The sequence below is a fragment of the Choloepus didactylus genome, chromosome 5 (assembly GCF_015220235.1).
Source record: "Choloepus didactylus isolate mChoDid1 chromosome 5, mChoDid1.pri, whole genome shotgun sequence".
Classification (NCBI taxonomy): domain Eukaryota; kingdom Metazoa; phylum Chordata; class Mammalia; order Pilosa; family Megalonychidae; genus Choloepus; species Choloepus didactylus.
Genome location: NC_051311.1, coordinates 166,095,540 through 166,117,071, shown reverse-complemented (window position 1 = coordinate 166,117,071; position 21,532 = coordinate 166,095,540). Strand labels below are relative to the sequence as shown.

The 21,532-nt window shown below is 40.7% G+C and overlaps 1 protein-coding gene across 1 annotated transcript in view; it reads left to right on the top strand.

Annotated features, from left to right (window-relative positions):
* The first annotated feature begins 4,614 nt into the window (after positions 1-4,614).
* The window catches only part of LOC119534668 (zinc finger protein 596-like), a 33,112-nt gene continuing 16,194 nt past the window's right edge, over positions 4,615-21,532 (top strand). The window contains exon 1 of the mRNA XM_037837278.1: positions 4,615-4,718. The gene's annotated coding sequence lies outside the window, so the exon portion shown is untranslated. The remainder of the gene's footprint in view (positions 4,719-21,532) is intronic.

Here is a 21,532-nt window from a genome sequence, read left to right as displayed (position 1 = left end):
ACTGACACCACTTAGATTGGAGGAAGTAGATGGCTCCTGGCTAGAACTCCAGTTTGGACCCTCCATGGTTTCCTCACCTTCCCACAGTGTTACCTGCCTTCAGGGCATCTGACAGCCCAGAGCGGTGCCATGTTAACAAGTCTGGCTCTGCCGCTTCCCAGCTGTGAGGCCTCAAAATCTCAGCATCCTCATCCATAAAACAGGAATAATGATTTCCCCCACCTTTTGGGGCTTTTGTGGGAACAAACAAGGTCATTGTGTCAGGTGCTAATGGCCTCTGGCTTGTAAAGCCTTGCTATTTGCCTGTGAAATGTCAGCTTGACTTGGCCACTTTCTTCTAAGCCACAAGTTGAGAATCAGGTTTGTCACAGAGCCCAAAGTCCTTTTCTCCATTGCCTTGTGGTTCTCTGGCATAAACATCACTTGGGAACCTAACAAACACTGCGTCAGCCAGGTGATGGAGGCTGACAACAGCAGTCTAAATGATAATGATAGGATGTCTCTTTGATATGATGTGATGAACATGGCACTTTACTTCTGTGGTTTTCCTACCAATAACCCATAACCCCAGGCCCCAGGGTTTCAAAGAAAGAGTTACTGCTAGGCTGGAAGCAGGAGAACAGATGGCCTATCGTTCCAAAATGTTTCCCTGAACTGCAGTACTTCTGATAGTTTTATAGCATCAAAAGATGGGCAGGTTTTAGGATAATAAGTACAATGGCCCCAGATTATGTAATTAGAAATGATCTAATTATTGAGCATGCGCAGATTGATCACATGCTTAGTCACAGAACATATGTAAGAAAATGGTGGCCTTAATATGATAATGGGCAGGATTGTTAGTATTATAATAAAATCTAAGCTACTGAGCATGTCAAGTGGGCCCATTTTGTTTAGATTCATCTTTGGTTATCAAGATAATTTGGAGGGTAGTGTGCCATCCTCTAAAACCAAGTAGACTTGTTCCTTTCAGAATTCTGACCATTTGTCTGTGATCTCTTTTCTTTACCTGGAAACTTTTAGTATCCCTTTTCTGCCCTATGCTTTAGACATTCTCAATGATGTGTCTCAGTGTAGACCCCTTTCATCCTTTGTCTTGGGCCTTCCATGGATTTTTCATTCCAGAAACTCATAATCCTAAGTTTTAGGAAATTTTCTTGAATTATTTCTATGGATTTCTCTACTTTCCTTTTTTTCTGGAAATCTCATGATTAGATGTTGGATATATTTTTTTTGCAAGAGGAAATAATGTAGTGTTTACGGCACAAAAGGCAGAAGTTCTGGAGCCATTAGGCTTTTGCACCTCCTCTCCCAGTTGTGTGACATTCATCTCTACTCCCATTTCTTCATCTATAAAAGTCTGGATAGTAACAGTATCCTTCTCCACTGGGTTCTTATTTGGGTCACGTGAGCTAATGTGCATGAAGTAATGAGAACAATGCCTGGCACACATGTAGTCTGCGTGCCACACTTATACATCAATGTCACACATTTCACAGGGGAAGCTGTGCCCATAGGTGGTGCTTGTGGCTGCCTCTGTTGTTGATGGGCAGTTCCAGCCCAACAACCCCTTCATCATCCTCCAGTAGTGTGGAAAACATCCATGTGTCAGGCTGGTTCTAAGCACTGGAAAGATTACTATCAAACTTTCTGTTGTTTTGCTAAATGTTCTCTTATAGCCTCCTGTCCTTGTTTTTTTGGCAACATCTTCTCTAATATGTTTGTGAATATTGTTTTTAGTTTTTTTTTCCTCTGCTTCCCTTAGCATCTCTGTTCCTTCTTTGTCCTGCCTCCTTTGTAATTTCCATCTCTTCTCTGGTGACTGAGAATATCCTGGGATTTTCAGTCACAGGACCAGTGAGATGCTCCTAGGACTTGGGGCTGCTGAGCTTTGAGGCCAGGATCTGGCTGAGCGATTTTAGTAGGGGACCCCTAACTTGCAGTCTTGCCTTTTGAGCTGGGAGCTGCTGCAAAGAGGAGACCTCCTCTCCAAGGTGCCTCAGAACAGGGCTCTGACCCTCGTTGAGTGGTCTTCCTCTCTGTGGCCTCACATCCCAGTCTCTGCTGGGGAGGGGGCCATGCCTGCCAGCAGCATGGGTAGAGAGAGAGGTCTGGGGTCTCCTCCTTTTCCAGCTGTGTTCTCATGCACGATGTCTCAGGCACTGGCCTCCATGCCCAAGTCTTCTAAGGCAGCAACCACTCTCCACCTAGTTCCAGCTCCACAAGCTTCCCATCTTTTATGCCCTCATGGGATTTTGCCTTGTGAAATTCTTTCCTATCATATTTGAGGGGTCTCTGGAGGACGACAAGGTGAAACCTTGCCAGGGTTGAAAAGAGACTTGCCCAACTGGGGAAGCCACTTTGTTGAGGTTTACTAGGCAACAATCTCGGATGCTTGAGCTTACAGAATTCACTTCTGCTGGATTGGAAAACTGAATTCCAAGCTTGGGACTGGGTGCACCACATGGCAATTGCTCAGAGCAGGTCATCCAAAACTACAGATGACCACAGTGAACCCTTTAAAAACAGGGCAGGTATAGATTTTGTTAACTGTAATGTGTCAATGCAATTAGCTTAATTTAAAATTTGGAATCTATGGTTTTTATATAGGTAGGCATTTTATTACTATCTCTTGAACTGAAACACATTTCCATATACAGTCAAATAACTATTCTGAAATAAGGTGTGTATAAATGGAACAGCTACACAGCCTAGTTTAACCACAAGCTTTAGCAACTGAACATTTAAAAAAGCTTCTAAATGCCTACTATGAAGGGAGATGTTTATAGCCACCACATCTATTTTAACTTTAGTCTTTGTATTATACTACCTTGGATTTTGCATGGATGAACATACTAGCCTAAGATGCCATAAAAATTTAATTGAGCAGTTTGTAACTTAGACATTGCAGTTTCACTAAAAGCTATCATGGAGCCAAGTCAGGGAAGGTTGTTTACCAAGTCAGGGAAGGTTGTTTATGTCAGTACTGATTTCACCAGAATTATTTTAAAATGTCAGAGGGGTTTACTATGCTAGACAAAATTTAAGGAAAAATACTACTAAAGGTGGATTTCTCATCAGGAGATGCTATTAAGACCAAGATGACATAAGATATGTTAGATTGATACCAGCACTTTTAATAACCCAAGGGCACATCAACTAAACTAAATGGTTTTGCTGGGTTTATGACTGAAATCCTGTCAGTTACTAGATACAACAGACTAGGGTGACATCTGAAATTAGATAGATTTAAGGATAAGGATCAGTCTTCCTTTGTTGTATGATTTTACAGGTTTTAATCAAATTTCCTTTTTACTAATAGGGGTGAGGGTGAAAAGGCAGATTTTGAGTTTACTATTAGGGTTAAAAAACTGGAAGCATTAGCTATTTATATTCTTAGCCATAACTTGGTGAAAAAAAGGCTGAGGTGTCTATTAATGAATTGGAAAAAAAAACTTGTTTCTGTGTGTGTGTGTGTTTTTTTTACTTTATCAAAAAACTGAAAACAAACATTAAAAAAAAAATTTCAAACAAAACCAAAACAAAGGAATAAAAAACAAATAACCTAAAATAACTACATTATTAGCTGAGCTGCTCCAAATGAAGGAATAGGAATCAGCTGACCTTGGCCAGTAGGTTTTTAACCACATTGTTACCCGCCTTTCTCACCCAGTAAATCAACCCCTGTATTTGGCTCCTTCTTTGAAAGAGGTGTCTTGGTGAAATAAACCTATTTTATAAAGTTAAAGTGAAAGTTAGTGTTCTCAGGTCATAGCAGGTGTCTTAATTTTTGCTTTGAGTCAAACCATTCCATATCAGAATTTCCCATGGTTTACTATAGATAATTGGCTTTAAAATGTTGAGTTTTTAAAAAAATGTACGATCTCTTGATTAATTTGACTGTTAAATTGGTTTAGACGCGATCGTTATACATATGTAAAATTGCATTCCCTTTGCATTTCATGTGTAATTTACCAATTCGGTGCATTTTATATTAAGAATGGATTATATATGGGTAAATGAAAACTGCGTCTTATTTGATTTGTCCTTTAAAAAAATAAAGTTCCCTGAATATCCCCCCGCCCCGCAAAACAAACCAACCAACAAACAAAAACCCCATAGCAAACCAAACCTAAAAACCCAAAAAGTGTAGGGACAAGGGGGACTCTGCCTGCATACCCTTCAAGACGGATTGGTTTCACACGCCCCATTTATTGGGTGGAAGTTCTACCTACTGTGTTTCTTCGCATCTACGATGCCATCAGTCTTAAGATGCATTATTGCTTCCTGAGTCACTAGGAAAGAGAAAATGCTGCCAGTTCAACAAGAACCCACCACTCGTTTTGAGACACATCCTGAGTTTTTAGGGACGTTAAAATGCAAAGAACATGCATCTTAAAACGATGAAATATGGCGGTTCTTTCATCATTTTTGTCTCCTTGATAGTTTAGGGAGACTGCCTTCTGCTGCTCAGTAGCCTCCTTCAGTCCCGGAACGGGTCTATGGGCTCATTTCCCGCCCTCACTGGCGAGACAGACAGGGGATGACACAAAGAGCGCGTTACTTTCTCCTCCCACGTCGCGGGAAGAAAGCCCTATTATCGCGAGAGTTCGTACTCCAGGACGCTTCCTCCATCAGCCAGATCCTGTGAGACCGCGAAGGTAGCAGTCTTCTGGTGGGCGCGGGAAACAAAATACCCGACGGCGGACACGGCTCTGGTAAGCGAGTTCGCGTTCCGCGGACCGTCTCTCAGCTGCCGGGAGCGGCTCGTCGGCCCTGCCTGGGGCGCGGAGGCCCCCAGAGGCGCCGCGGCCGCTCCCCGGACCCACTGCAGCCCGCGCGCCCCTGCGCCCCTGGGGAGAGGGTGGGCAGGAGAGCGCTGGCAACACTCGCCCGCGGATGCCAGGAAGAAGGTTTACTTGATGTTAATTTATTTTCAGTCAGTGAACATCAGCTTGTAGAGATGTTGCTGTTCTAATAAGAAAACATTTAAAATTTCAAAAGGATATGCGTTAAGAAAACGGAGCAGTCTCATTCTAGGTGGTAGAAGGTACTGGTATTGGTCTATTGGATTGCTAGTTCAGTTCTTCCTTATGGCTATCAATATATTTTTCTAATTTGATACAAATTCCCCAAAGGGCAATTTACCTTTACTTTGAAATCGTGAGAGGGTTATTAGGGCTTAATAAATCTTAACTTGAAACCCGAATGTCCATCAGACAAAATTGTACGTATTTTGAATGTACTAACTCATTATATTCACAAGATATTACAAAGGAGATAACCATGATTATTATTCACATCGGTAGATGACAAATCTTAGGCAAAGAGAGAATAAGCAAAATGACCAATTCGACTAATTGTTATTAATTATAAAAGTTATCACTCAGTGTCATCCTCAGAGGGTCTCAGAGGATCAGCAGTTAGCTCATGTGATAGGTAGGTCCTCTTACTGTACCCACTTCACAGAGTGGAAAATGAGAGCACAGGAAGGACAAGTAACCCCAAACTCACCTGTGCATTCAACCCTCAACATTGTAGCCGATTATCCTGATTCATCTTGTGCAATGAAAAGGTTTTGAGAGAGCTAGTACAGAAGCACCCCATTCTCGTTTTCATTTGGGACTTGCATTTCATTTACCTCAGCCAATTGCCATTTTGAAAGATACTGACATCCAGGTCCTAGGAGATATATCCCTCATCATTTCTCTGAGACCAGGTATGATGTTGCCTGGGATTGGGGATTTCCCTTCTTATTGATGACAAAAATAAGTATGTAAAAATACCGTAGAGTATGCTGCCCGTTTACTTGGCAAAGTCCTTTAATGACCAAAGTCCTTTGATGACTATTCAAATTTTGAGGAGATGGCATTTATCTATTCTTTCATTGCTTGTGCTTTGGGTGTAATGGCCAGGAAACCACCTCCTATCATATTTTCTTCTAAGAGTTTTATGGTTTTAGCTCCAATGTTTTATGTCTTTGGTCCATTTTGAGTTAATTTTTGTGTAAGATGTGAGATATGGATCCTCTTTCATTCTTTTGGATATGGATAACTTGGTAGTTACATTCAGAGGTAGGAAATATGTAACAAACCTGCTGATAGACAAAAATAGAGAGCTTATAAGTATCAATTAAAAATATTTTGGTGTTAATCAGACATAAAAACAAATGTCATGAGCTCTTTTTTTTTGAGGAGGAGGAGGGGGGGAGGAAAAGTGAAAATGTTTTTATTTACACAGGAGACAAGACAGGGGAAGTGATTTTTCAGTTGCATTTTATACCCAGAGACAAAGAGGTAATCATCTTAGTTAACAGGTAACAGGTCTGGAGAATTTCACTAATTTAGTTAGTTCCTATTTTCTTCAGGAAGTAGGTGACACCTGGGAAAGGTGACTCCAGGATCTAGGGAGATAGATGAAAAGGCTTTATTCATATCTGGGAGGTCTGGGGACCATAGATGAATGCTTATGTAAATCTGGGTGGAAACTTTACATTTACACCTTGCTGCAGACCTTACATTTACATTTTGCTCCTTTGTGAGACCAAGAGTTCCCACCCCCTACCTACTCCCCATTTTAAAGTTACATTTCAAAGTTTTTTTAAAGGTTACATTTTAAGGCTACTTTACAATTTCGTGCTTGCTTACAGTTTTATGATTATATTTAAAATGTCACTGTAATAGCATCATGTTGCCAAGCATGCATTTGATGAAAACTATTCTGCCTTGTTACATTACTTATGACTTATTTATGATTGAAATAACAGCTGCAGACTCATCCTGTTTTCTTTTTACACTGAGGATAAGATGGTTACATGTTATCTATATTTTAGAAAGTTGGAAAGGATTTCTTTCTACATTTCAAAAAATATATTTACACAGTTTTTAGCAGACTCTGTATGACTGTCTCTCATTTTCTTGTTTGGGCCTACTTAGCTTCTACTTTAGTTACGGTTTTCTAATATAGTACTTGCAGGATATGAATCATCAGCCCAGTTATTATAGTAAGACCTTTCCACTTTCTGTTGTTTGAAAATTGTACATGAATAATTTTGGGTAAATGTTCTGTTAGGTGAGCTTCAATGTCAGATGGAGTAACTGGCTCCTGACTCAGAGGAGAAGGTATCGGTTGGTATATGGGAGCAGCCAGGCTCCACAGCTGTGTGATCCCTGCGTAGACAGGAGTTAGTGTCTTCATCTTCATATCCCTCTGTAGAGATACTGTCTATCCTCAACAGTGTTCTGCTTAAGTATTTGACAGCATAAATCATTGATGAATAGTACAACAGAAGTCTTCCTGAAAGAGCTATTCCAACCTTTTAAGAAGGAATGGAGAAGTAAATATATGATAGATTCATGGTGGTTAGATGCATCCAAAGGATGTACAGAGAATGTATTTAATGAAACAAAAGTATTCCTTTCAACTTCAGTCTATGTCATGGCAAATTCAATTTTTGAAGTGATGATCCATCTTTGCAGCCTGTGATTACTTACAAATTGTATCTTTGTAAATTCATTAAGCTTTATTTCTTTACAAGTTACTATAATTATGATCACACTACAATACAGTCATTTAAAAATTCCAATCCAATCATTATACCTCCACTCCTATGTTTTTTCACACCTATGTAGTTTCCATCTTCTTCAAGAGGAAATCCGCAACCTGTGGCCTGACCCACAATCCTTTTCTCTATTTACCCACTCTGGTAATTTCACCATAATTTGTTCCATTCTTTCCCACAGGTAGTGCTGAGCTAGGGTGATTTTTTTTTTTTTTTTTGAGGACAAAAAGGATTTATTTATGCCAGCAGGAGGCCAGGGCCCCAACATGCTCAGGGGTCTGAGGAGCCCACTTCAGGGGGTTTGGGGACTATTATTAACTCCCTGCACAAGTGCATCTGGGTTTTTGGGGCAGGGGAAGAGCTGCTGGTGCTGCAGTGTGCCTCCTTCCCTTGTACCTGTCTCATGGCCAGTCAGTGCTCTGGGCCTCCATGGAGAAAGGATAGAGGCAGCAGGACCCAGAGTGTCTCTTGCTGGCCAGTTGTCACATGAGCTGTGCTCTGAGTCCCCCTCTCCTCCCAAGGGGAGGGCCTCCGATCACCCCCAATAACAGGTACCAAAACCAAATGCCTGCAGTGGCCTGCCTCAGGAATGGGGGGTGACACTGGGTACTGCAGCAAGGTCTCTCATTGGAGGAGTCAGCTGGTTCCTGGGTTCCCACGTGGGAACTCCCGGCTGTGGGACTGAGAGGGATGTTCTCCCCAGCTGGCAGTGTTAGTGGGAGTGCACCGCTCCCCCACCAGCCCCAGGTGTGGTCATGATTGAACAAACTCACCCCGACCTGCCAGTCATAGTTTCTCAGCTTTTTCATCCAGGTCCTCCCTGTATAATGTGGACGTCTCTGTCTAGTCACGTGTGGCCTGGAACTGCTGTTCTGGTTATTTTCTGCCTTTTCTCTAGTTTCACAGTGGAGGAGTGAGTTCTTCCTGTCCTATTCTGCCGTCTTCCTGGAAGTCTATACTTGTTTTTGATAAGAGGAAATTATATTGAGATTACAGTGCACAGCATAGTGCAGGGCATAATTTTGTTGCCATCTCATTCAGAACTGAATTTTGCATTTGAGAGGAAATCAAATGTTTCTTTTTAATTTGCCATTTAAAATTTTTTTCTCTGAATATTTTGTTATTTTTGCATGAAAAGGAAAATTGATTTAGAACATCAATATTTGTAAAAATTGAGAACTATTAATGTTTATATTAATGTATAAATATTAAAGTGCATGTGTTCTATATTCCAGAGTAAATTGGATTTCTTTGGATAAAATACCCTGCAGTTACTGTGCTTGGTCTTATCTGCACATTTTTTATTGAGGTGAAATTCATATAAAAAATTTAGCCATTTTAAATAGTATAATCAGTGGTGGTTACTACATTCACGATATTGTGCATCAGCTTTATCTAGTTCCAGGGCATGTAATCTACTCCAAAGGAAGCCTCATACCCACAAAAGGAACCACTCCCCATTACCCACCACCTTCAACCCATGATACCCATTAATCTTCTTATCTGTATTGCTTTACATATTCTGGATAGTTCATGTAAATGGAATCTTTTAAAAATGTGACCTTTTTTATCTGGCTTCTTTCACTTAGGTTTTTGAGATTTCTCCATTTTACAGCTTGTTCCATTACTTTGTTCCTTTTTTTTTTAAATTCAGTTTTATTTAGATATATTCACATACCATACAATCATCCATGGTGTACAAACAACTGTTCACAGTACCATCATATAGTTGTGCATTCATCACCCCAATCTATTTTTGACCATTTTCCTTATACCAGAAAGAATCAGAATAAGAATAAAAAGTAAAAATAGAAAAGAACACCCAAATCATCTCCCACATCCCACCCTATTTTTCATTTAGTTTTTGCCTCCATTTATCTACTCATCCATCCATACACTAGATGAAGGGAGTGCGATCCACAAGGTTTTCACAATCACACTGTCACCCCTTGTAATCTACATTGTTATACAGTTGTCTTCAAGAGTCACAGCTACTGCGTTGGAGTTTGGTAGTTTCAGGTATTTACTTCTAGCTATTCCAATACAATAAAACCTAAAAAGTGTTAATCTTTATAGTGGGTATAAGAATGTCCACCAGAGTGACCTCTCGACTCCATTTGAAATCTCTCAGCCACTGAAGCTTTATTTCGTTTTCATTTTGCATCCCCCTTTTGGTAAAGAAGATGTTCTCAATTCCATGATGCTGGGTCCAGATTAATCCCTGGGAGTCATATCCAGCTTTGCCAGGGAGATTTACACCCCTGGGAGTCAGGTCCCATGCAGGGGGGAAGGCAGTGAGATCACCTGCCAAGGTGGCTTAGTTAGAAAGAGAGGGCACATCTGAGCAACAAAGAGGCACTCAGGGGGGAGACTCTTAGGCACAATTATAAGCAGGTTTAGCCTCTCCTTCGTAGTAACAAGCTTCGTAAGGGCAAGCCCCAAGACAGAGGGCTCAGCATGTCAAGCCGTCAGTCTCCAGTGTTTGAGAACATCAGCAACAATCCAGGTGAGAAAGTCCAACACCTCTGCATCCTCTCCCAGCTCCTCGGGGGGCCCTGAGAATATATTTTTATTCTCTGCCCAAATTACTTTGGGATGTGTTGCTATTTCACTCTAACCTATACAGACCTGCCATATCTCACTTCCTATTCAAAGTTCCATGTAATTGTGTTGTTTGAACAAACTGCCTTTAGAAGTTATATTGTTTAGAAAATATAGATCCTACACCAAATAAACATTTCTTCCCTTGTTCTCAAATGGAAGTTGAAGTTTTAACACACAGTCAGTTTCAACCTTTACCCTTTGCCCTGATTTGCCCTACTCTTAACCAGATCTGCTTCATTCATATCTGTAATTGAAGTCTGGGCTCTTTTTCAGCTTTTTTTTTTTTTAACCAGTTGCTGTATGTGTTAATACTGAATTCATGTCTGCTGAGCTCTAGCTCTGAGTTTCAGGTGTCACACAGATACCCAGTGTTCCGGAGACCAAAAGGTTATACACCAAGGAATCAACATCTCAGAGTTTGGAGATAGCCATTACAATTCAGGAATAGATTTGACTGCTGTAAGAGCTTACAATCTAGGGACCATTAAAATAATTTCCCTGTTAGTCTATGCTTTAAGATTCAATTCTGAGTTTACACATTGTGATTAGTCCATATCGGTGAGGCACTATAGTGTTTGCCTTTGTTTCTGGTGTACTTCACTCAAAAAGCTGTCTACAGGATCCATTCACCTCCTTGACTCACAACTTCACTCCTTCTTGTTGTTGCTCAATATTCCATTGCATGCACACACCGCAGTTCACCATTCTGTTCCTCAGTCAGTGTACCCTTAGGTCACCTCCACCCACTGCAAATCATGAATACTGCCTCCATAATTACCAATGTGCAGTATGTCCATTCATGTCTCTGCCCTCAGATCTTCCAAGTACATACCCCATAATGAGGTTGTAGGACCTTATGACCCCCACATACTTAGCTTCTTGTGGAACCACCACAGTGACCTCCAGAGAGCCTATGCCATTCTGCTTCCTCATCAATAGTAAGTAGGTACATTCCTCTCTCCATGTTGTCTCCAGCACTTTTACCCATATTTGTATTTTTTCCTATAATTTTATAGAGATATATTCACATAACATACAATTATCCACAGTGTACAATCAGTTGTTCACAGTATCATCATATAGATGTCTATTTATCAACACAGTCAGCACTTAAACATATTGATTACTATGAAAAAGTATTTTGTTTTTTTTTTTTTTGGTGAATAATAAAAAAGATAATAATAAAAAGAAAAATAAAGTGTCATGCAACACATTAGTAAGGACAGAAAACCACACCACTACCAAGAATCCCATATCCCTCTCTTATATCCCCCTCTCATATACATTTAGCATTGGCATATTGCCTTTGTTACATTTAATGGAGGTATATTACAATGTTACTGTTGACCATAGACTCCAGTTTGCTTTGGTTTTGTTTTTTTTCCCAAATACCATCCCTTTTTCAATACTTTGCAAGGTTGACGTTCATTTGTTCTCCCACGTGTGAAAGCATTTTTATATTTGTACATTTAGTAACAGTCATTGGCCACTGCAGTTTTTGCCAAGTTAAACAGTCCCAGTCTTCATCATCTAGCTTTACCTCTGGGATCATACATTCCCCTATTCCACCGCTTTCAGCCTTACTCAAAGACATCTTTGTTCAGTGTACTTACGATATTTTGCTACCATCACATAGTATTATGCTATCTATTTCTCGATCTGTACAGTCAATCCTGAGCATTCTGTAGTCCTTCAGCATCAAATGCCTGATCTGTACCGTCTTTCTATCTCCTGGTAGCCTGTGTTATCAGCTTTTAACTCTCAAAGTTTGCTCACTAATGTTAGTTCATATTAGAGAGACTGTACAATATTTGTCCTTTTGTTTCTGGCTAACGTCACTCAACATAAAGTCCTAAAGGTTCGTCGACATTATTATATGTTCCATGTGTTTGTTTTGTCTTACAGCTGCATAATATTCCATCATGTGTGTATACCACAGCTTGTTTATCCACTTGTCTGTTGATGGACATTTGGGCTGCTTCTATCTCTTGTCAGTCGTGAATAATGCCATAATAAATGTCGTTTTACAAATGTCCATTTATGTCTTAACTTTAAGTCCCTTTGAGTGTATACCTAGCAATGGAATAGCTGGGTCATACGGCAGATTTATACTTAGCTTCCTGAGGAACCTCCACAGTCTTCCAGAGTGGTTGCACCATTTTACATTCCCACCAGCAATGAATATCTCATTGTGGTTTTGATTTGCATTTCCCAAATGAAGTTGAGCATTTTTTCATATGTTTTTGAGCCATTTGTATTTTCTCTTCCTGTTACCCATTTGTACCAGTTTGGATATATTGTGTCTCCCAAAGGCCATTATCTTTGATGTAATCTTGTGTGGGAGATGTTATCAGTGTTGATTAGATTGTAATTCTTTGAGTGTTTCTTTGGAATGCGCCCCACCCAGCTGTGAGTGATGACCCTGATTGGATAATTTCCATGGAGGTGTTGCTCCGCCCATTCGGGGTGGGTCTAAGTTGATCAGTGGAGCCATGTAAATGAGCTGACATAACAGAAGGAACTCATTGCGGCTGTTAGTGACATTTTCAAGAGGAGCTACAGCCAAGAGGGACACTTGGAGGAAAGCACAGGAACTGAGAGAGGAGCTGCAGATGATGGGACAGTTTGAAGATAGCCGTTGAAAGCAGACTTTTGCTCTGGAGAAGCTGTGAGAGGAAAAACGTCCTAAGAGCAACTAAGAGTGACATTTTTGAGGAACTGCAGCCTAGAGAGGAACGTCCTAGGAGGAAGCCATTTTGAAACCAGAACTTTGGAGCAGACACCAGCCACGTGCCTTCCCAGCTAACAGAGATTTTCCAGGTGCCATTGGCTATCCTCCAGTGAAGGTACCCGATTGCTGATGTGTTACCTTGAACACTTTATGGCCTTAAGACTGTAACTGTGTAACCAAATAACCCCCCTTTTATAAAAGTCAATCCATCACTGGTGTTTTGCATTCCGGCAGCATGAGCAAACTAGAAGCCCATTTATAAAGCCTTTTCAGCATTTTTGGTATTTGGCAATCAGAGCAGTGCACTCTCCTGGTATCAAAATCTGTTTTAGTTTTCTCAAGCTGAGGGAATGCAATTACCAGATGTGGGTTGGGTTTTACAAAGAGGATTTAACTGACAATTTATAGTTCTTTGACCATGAAAAACATCCAAATCAAACATCAATAGGATGATAACCTCAACTCTGAAGGCTGGCTACCTGTGAGCTTGGGCCCTTCTGTCACATGGGAAGGCACATGATGATGTCTGCTGGTCCTTCTCTTCTGGGCTCCAGCTTCTGGTTCCTCCATCTCTCAGCTTCTTTGGAGACTTCTCTCAATTTCATCTCTTAGTTTCTCTGTGGCTTTTATTGTTTTATAAAGGACTCTAGTAAGAGGATTAAAACTCACCCTGGGGCACTCCTCAACTGAAATAACGTAATCAAAAGGTGTACCTACAATAGTCTACAACCTCAGGAATGGATTAAAAGAACTTGACCTTTTCTGGGGTACATAATAGCATCAAACTACTGCACTGTGTTTTCAAGTATTTGGTTGTCCCCTCTGTTTCCCTGGAGATAGAACTCCCTCTCCTGGGTGTTTGAAGCTCCAGGCCTTTGTCCCAGACTTACAATGTCTATAATTTTTTACACATTGTCTCAAGCTGCTTTTTCCTGGAGGGCAAATTCTTGGAAGAGGGCACACTGCAGAGGAGTTTCCCAAGTCAGTCTTTCCCAGCTAAAACTGGGCCAGGGACCCATCAAAGTGGCACAGGCCAACTCCAAAGTTCCCTGGGGAGAGGCACAGGAAGAGTATCAAGAACTGCCCTGATGGCTCCCCTCAGCTGAGTTTCCTGGTCTTCCCAACAAATGTTACAGTCCCTGAGGAACTGTAACATCTTTAAGTCTCCACTGACATCTCCCAAGTCTGGGTGGTTAGCAACAATGGCTGTCCTCAGAGCTGGGGACCAGCAATCCATATTTGCTCATCAAAAGCCATGATCGGGGATTGGCTGTACTTAGACTTGACCTTGGGGGAAGAGGATTTTTATGTTCCTTTCTCTTACCAGAGAGCTGTCACAGGGCTGGATCCCAGGGCAACCTCCTGCAATAAAGGGGAATGGGCACTGGTAACTACTGTTTGAAGTGAGCAATTTACTGTTCTTTACCATAATTTGTCAGCCTCTTCCTCCCACTCTGTCATGTGTGCCGTACGGTGTTCTTCTAGCCTCTAGAGGTTCAAAACAGTTCCTTCCTGAATAACAGTTGTTCTGGTAGAAAGATTGAGTCCTGGAGCTCCCTCTGCCATCTTCCCATGAACTTTGGATCTTCTCTAGTGTATTTTTAATCTAAATTATTGTGCCCTTCGTCCCATAATTTTTGAAAAAAATTTTTCAATTTCTTCTTTATGCTTACGTATTGTCTTCTTAATATCCTTTAGCTCCATACCCACCATTTATTTCTATGCATTTTTTCCTCTCCTTGAATTAATTTAGGAGATTTGTTTGAGCTTCTTTAATTATTTGTTCCAAATTCTTTGTTTCCTGAAGTTTTGATTTGTTCCCTTGTCTAAAGCCATATCATTTTGTTTCTTAGGGTGGCTTGCAAGTTTTGTTGATGTCTGGGCATCTGATTATTTTGATGTGTTATCTCTGAAAGTCATTGTCTACTTCCTGTCTAGGGTTTTACTGCCTATTGCCTTTGTGTTAAGGCTCTTATTTGTCATTTTTTCCAAGTTCTTCTGGACCGTTATAGTATATATAATTTATATAATTTAAAACACAGCAAGAGTTTTATTCTCTCTCTTAGACTGTTCAGATTTTCTCAGGTCCTCTGCATGTGATGCTTGCCCTTAATCTGCAGTACATTTTAAGATTTCCCTTTATGCTTGCAATTGTTTCACTGCCAGGGTAAAGCTTCCTTTCCTCTGTTGCTTCCCAAGGAATCATGATCTGTTCTGTTTGTCTTTTTGAAGAATTTTCTTCCCAGGTCCTATGATTCATTTGCATTGCCTCCCTCTCTCAGGGTCCCCATTTCGATTACACTTTTCAGTATTTGGACACATCCTATCTTACAGCAGTTCAGCCCGCCTTCCCCCTCCCCCTTTTTGTGTGAGGATTTTCTGCCTCTGGTTTCTTCCCCATAGGGAAACCTGTCCTGGCAAGCCTGATATAGTCAATCCAGAAAGGTCCATTTTGCATTTAGTTGTTCCAGCAAAAACTGGATTGAGTGTGTGCAGTACCTCTTGCTAACAGTTCTGTCATAGTCTCTTTACCCTGGGGGTACTTTTTATGTGGCACTCCTCATCCTCTTGAATTCTGTCCTGGGTCTCTTTAGAATTGGGTCTCTGTTCCTGGATATGCATTGGGTTCTAGCTTGCTGCTGTGGGTGGCCCTATGGTCTGCATCTATGCAGGAGGGACCCAGGCCATGCTGCCTCTGTGTGCCTCCTGTGTAGGACTTAGTGAGGGGAGAGTTCCAGACTGGCAGGTCTGGGACTTAAGTCTCCTACCTGATTTCATTGTTTCTTTTTCATTTCTCTCATTTCAGCCTTTGTGGAGTCCATCTCCAACCTCTGTCATACTCCAGAGCTCCAAATAAGTGATATTTTGCCTTTTATTAGTTGATTCTGAGGGTAGACTTCTCCAGGGTATGTTTTACATCTCTTTGTTGATGATATCACTCTCTCATATATCAATTTGGGTTCTTTTAAGCCACTAAATTTGTGATATTTGGTACAGCAGCCAAAGGAAACTAATATACTTCGTATAGAATTTAAGACACAGCGAGAGTTCTATTCTCTCTCTTAGTCTTTTTTTTAAAACTGTTTTATTCATACACCATACAGTCCATCTTAAGTGTACAATCAATGGCCTCTTGGTGTAATCACATAGTTACACCTTCACCACTACAGTTAATATGAGGACATTCTCATTTCTTGTAAAGAAGAAAATCCCATACTCCTTATATTCCCCTATTATTGACATTTAGCTTTGATATAGTGCCTTTTTACCATTAATGCAAGAATATTACAATGTTACTGTTAACTGTATATCTTAGGTTACATTAATTGCTTTTTCTCATATACTACCATATTATTAACACCTTGTAATACTGACATGATTGTTCTAGTTTTCTTTTATTTGTTCAATTTACCACACTAATTGTCCACTCCAGGCTTCATTAAGTTATACAGTCCCAGTTTATATCGTTAACCTTTCCTTCTGGTGACATACACAACTCTAGCCTTCCTCTTTCAACCTACTCATACTCAGCTTTGTTAATTATGCTTACAGTATTTGCTATCCATTTCCAAACCTTTACACTCTGCCTTTCTGAACATTCTGTATTCCTTAAGCATCAGTTGCACAGTTTCTGCCCTCTTTATCTCCTGATGACCTAATCCTTGACCTTAACTTGCAGAGTTTGCTCATAATAGTTAGCTCATATTTGTGAGACCGTATAATATCTGTCCTTTCATTTCTGGCTTATTTTGCTCAACATAGTGTCCTCAAAGTTCATTCACATCCTTGCATGCCTTGTTATTTCTGTAGCCTCACAATTTTCCATCATATGTGTATCCCACAGTTTGCCCTTCTGCTCATCAGTCACTGGACCCTTGGGCTGCCTCCATCCATCGACAGTAGTGAATAATGCTGCCATATACATCAGTGTGCTAAGAACTGTTTGTGTCCCTGCTTTCAGTTCTTTCAAGTACATACCTAGTAACATGAGTGCTAGATAATATGACAATTCTATACTTAGGGAGAAGTCATTAGCATTTGAATAGTCTCTCTGCCTGTGCTAACTCCACCCTTTTCTGGGTCAGTGCACTGGGAACCAAAAATGGCTGAGGCTTTCTCCACTGAGCCAAAAAAAGGATAGAAAACCCCCTTCAGGGCCAGTCCATGGCCGCCCTCTGGCTCTCCAAGGTCAGTGGTCACCAAAAGACTCTGTCTGCTTGTTGGGGATTCCTATCTTGTATTGAGCAGTCCCTGTGTGCTATTTAAAATCCCCTGCTGGTGCTATTTAAAATCCCCTGTTGGAGCACAGTGGAACTATAATTGCTTGCTGGGAGAGTGCTGCTCTCTAGCACCACCAGGCTTCATTGATAAATTCAGGTGTTGCAGTTCAGGCTGTGGTGGGAGGGGACTCCCAGCTTGGATCCACATTTCTTACTTACAGATTTTAAGCTTTGATGGAAGAAGATGATGTCATAGAGATGCGTGGAAGCTAGTTTGTCTCCCTGGAACAGCTAATAAACAACCAAGAACAACTAGTAAATAATCTGGAATAACTGCGGGGGGACAAATGTCACTGTCCTCTCCCTAATTTTTGAAGGACGCTTTTGCTGGGTATGGAATGCTTGGCTGGCAGTTTTTCTCTTTCAGTATATTAAATGTATCATACCACTGCCTTCTCACCTACATGGTTTCTGCTGAGAAATCCACACTTAATCTTATCAAACTTCCCTTGTATATGATGGATCACTTTACCCTTGTTGCTTTCAGAATTCTCTATATGTCTATGGCATTTCTTAATCTGATTAGTAAGAGTAGGTCTATTTGGGTCTGTTCTTTTTGGGGTATGTTGCATTTCTTGGACATATAATTTGATGTCTTACTTAGGAGTTGGGAAACTTTCTGTGATTATTTCAATTTCTTTCTACCCCTTTTCCTTTCTCTTCTCCTTCTGTGATACCCATAACATGTATATTCATGGGCTTCATATTGTCTTTCAGCTCCCTGAGACTCTGCTCAAATTTTTCCATTATTTTCCCATCTATTCTTTTTTTTGTGATTTCAGATGTCTTGTCCTCTAGGTCACTTATTCTTTCTTCTGCTTCTTCTAATCTGCTGTTGTGTGTCTTCATTGTATTTTTCATCTCTTGTCTTCTGCCTTTCATTTTATTTTGCAAGTTTCTGAGTTCTTTGTGGTCACCCAGTGTCTTTATATCCTTCATCTTTTCTGGCAGTTTCCTTCAACTTGTTGAATCGATTTAGATTTGTTTGAACCTCCTTAATTAATTCTTTGAACTCCTATATCTCATCTGAAGTGTTAGTTTGTTCCTTTGGCTGGACCGTATCTTTGTGCATCCTAGTGTGATTCGTGATTTTTAACACTCCTTTCATTGTGTCTAGAAACTTTTACCTCAAGGGCTGATTCTGGGAGGAGAGTCTCCCCAGAGAGGATCGTCCCATCAGTTTGTCCCAGAAAAGACAGGGCCAGGACTCATGAAGGGGTTCAGTATCAGTGTTCCCTGGGGATAAATCCGGCAGGGTGCTAGTCTTTCCTGTGAAGATTCATGATTCTGTGCTGTTCAGTCCTGTCTAGCAGATGACACTTTTCAGTCTGCTGGTCCCCACTGACTGAGGGTGTACTGTGCCTTTAATTCTCAGCCAGCCTGGCCCCTGCCAGGGGCATAGGTGAGACATCGGCTATCGGGATGGGGGTATTTGAAATTGTCGCTGTTTTCCCAGTCCCTGGTGTCTGAGTTCTCTAAGTAATAGACACCTGTGCTAGGCCTTACCCCTCCTGCTCCTCAGCCCCCTGTTCCCTGCAAGCTGGAGAACTATGGTGGCTGTCACACAGCCCCAGTTTCACTCCTACTTGAACATGTTTCAGAGGCTGGGCACCACCTTTTTAGGTTGCAAAGCAAGCTCCTTGCTGATATTCCATCCCTAGGATCTAAATTCTTTGAATGTCAACTACCAATTGTGCTGGCTACCCACCCCCACCTCCACCCCACCCCCCACACACTTTTCTTGAGGATAATCTACCCTGTAGGGGCTATCACTACTCCCTGATGAGATACTTTGTCTCTCAGTCATACTTTCACCCTTGCCTTGGGCAGGGCTGAACATGGAGACTGCCAACTTCTTTATTTAGTGGACTGTCTTAGAGAAAAAATAGATGTTCTGAGAGCTGGACTGCAGCACCCCGGATCACCAAGCAAGAGCCCAAGTTGGTACTTGGCTCTCTATGCCCCTTCTCTTGGGGTACTGCCCTGCTTCCTGACTGCTGGGACTGGGGCTGAAATGGCCTTCCTGGTTTATTTATTGATTGCATTGTAAATTTATCTGTGTTCGGAGCTGGGAGTCAGCATTCTGAATTTATCAATGAAGCCCACTGTTTGTGCTTGGCTGAATTCCCGTTTGTTGCTATGAGGAGGCTGGACTTCTGTTTCCCACCAGGGAGGGACTCTGAGTCAGCCTGCTGTGTCAGTGGGGGAGGGGCTCTAGTGTGGAAGGATTTGCTGTGATTTCATTTCCACTCATTTCTGGCTTGTGTACAATATGCATTTGCTCTCTGTAGCTCCCCAGTTGCTTCATACAGTTTCTGGCTGTTTACTAGCTGTCCTAAAGGATAGACTAAACTCTTCATCTCCCTATGCCACCCTCTCAGCTTTCCCCATGATTTTAAGGGTCAACTTTTACATTTCTTTTAAAAAATTGCCCGTGTAATTTTTATAGGTACTGCAGTGTATCTGTAAATCATTTGGGGGAATATTGCCACCTGAACTGTGTTAAATCTCCCAGTTCATGAAATGGGATGTCTTTCCATTTATTTAGATACTCTTTAATTTCTTTCAACCAGATTTTATAGATAGCAGTATTTAGTTGAGTACCTTGGTTAAATTTATTCCTAGAAATTTTTTTTTAATTCCGGTTTTAATGAGATGTGTTCACATACAATACAGTCATCCATGGTGTACAATCAGCTGTTCATAGTACCTTCATATAGTTGTGCATTCATCATCCCAATCTATTTTTGAACATTTTTCTTATACCAGAAAGAATAAAAATGAGAATAAAAAATAAAAGTCAAAAGGAACACCCAGCCATCCCCCCCCCATCCCACCCTAATTTTCATTTTGTTTTTCCCTAGTTTTCTACTCTCCCATCCATACACTGGATAAAGGGTTTGCAGTCCACAAGGTTTTCACAATCACACTGTTACCCCTTGTAAGCTACATTGTTACACAGTTGTCTTCAGTTGCTCCCCATTATTTACCCTCATTCCATCTCGTGGTAAGCTGCATTCTAGATTTTATGATTATGAGTGTACACATTATACTTAATTTGTATTACTGAGATCATACAGTATTGTCCTTATGTGTCTGAATTATTTCACCCAGTATAATGTCCTCAGGGTTGATCCATGTTGTTCCATGCTTCAGGATTTCATTCCTTCTTCCTGCTGAATAATATTCTGTAATATGTATATACCACATTTTGTTTATCTGCTTGTCTGTTGAATGATGCTTGGGTTGTCATCTTTTGTCAATTGTAAATTATGCTACTATGAGCATTGGTCTGCAAGTTGATTGTTCACATCCCTGCTTTTAGATTGTCTTGGTATCCACCGAGCAGCAGGATTGCTAGATTGTAAGGCAACTCTGTACTTAGCTTTCTGAGGAACTGCCAAACCTTTTCCACAGTGGCTATGCCATTATAAAATATAGAAGTTCTAGGTTTAGAGAAAAATCATGTAGAAAGAATAGTTTCCATATACCCACCATGCAGATTATCCTATTATTAACCCGTGCATTTTGTTTTTCTTCTATTACAATTGATGATATATTATTGTAATTATATTATTACCTGCAGTCCACAGTTTACATTTGGGTCCACTGTGTTGTAAAGTTTTATGTGTTTTTCTTTCATTTTTTTATTTTTTCTGGTAGCATTTTCTGTTTATCTTTGCATCCAGCAGTTTGACTATAACATGTCACGTTGTGGTTCTATTTGGTGTCCTGTTTCCCCTTCATTGAGTGTCTTTATATATACAAGTCTTTCATTAAATTTTGGAAGTTTACAGCCATTTTTTTAAAATATTTTTTCTGCCTCTTTTCCTTTTTCTTTCAGGAAGTTCCGTAATGCATATGGATGTCTGTTTCAGTTTTCTAAGTATTGCAAAGCAGATACCATGAAATGCTTCAGTTTAAACAAGGGGAATTTATTAGCTTACATGTTTACAGTATTGAGGCCATGAAAATGTCAAAATCAAGGCATCATCAAGGCAGTGTTTTCTTCCTGAAGATCACCTGCCAGCAATCCTTGGCTCGTTTTCCACATGGCAAGGCACATGGTGGTGTCTGCTGGTCTCCCTTCTTTTCTAGGTTTCCTTGCTTTCTTCTTCTTGCTTCTGTAGCTTTACCTTTCTCTGTCTCTATATTTATTCCATTTATAAAGGACTCCAGTAACTGGATTAACACCTGTTAACCTTGGCTCTGTTGGCTTGAAAAGATGTCTTTGGTGTAGGCCTCAGTTTCCGTGGTTCTGCCCTTGAAGTGATTTTTCCCTCGCTTGTCAGTTCTATTCATACAGCTATCACCTAGAACTTGGTAGTGTTTGCATGTAGTTCACAGGGACAAATC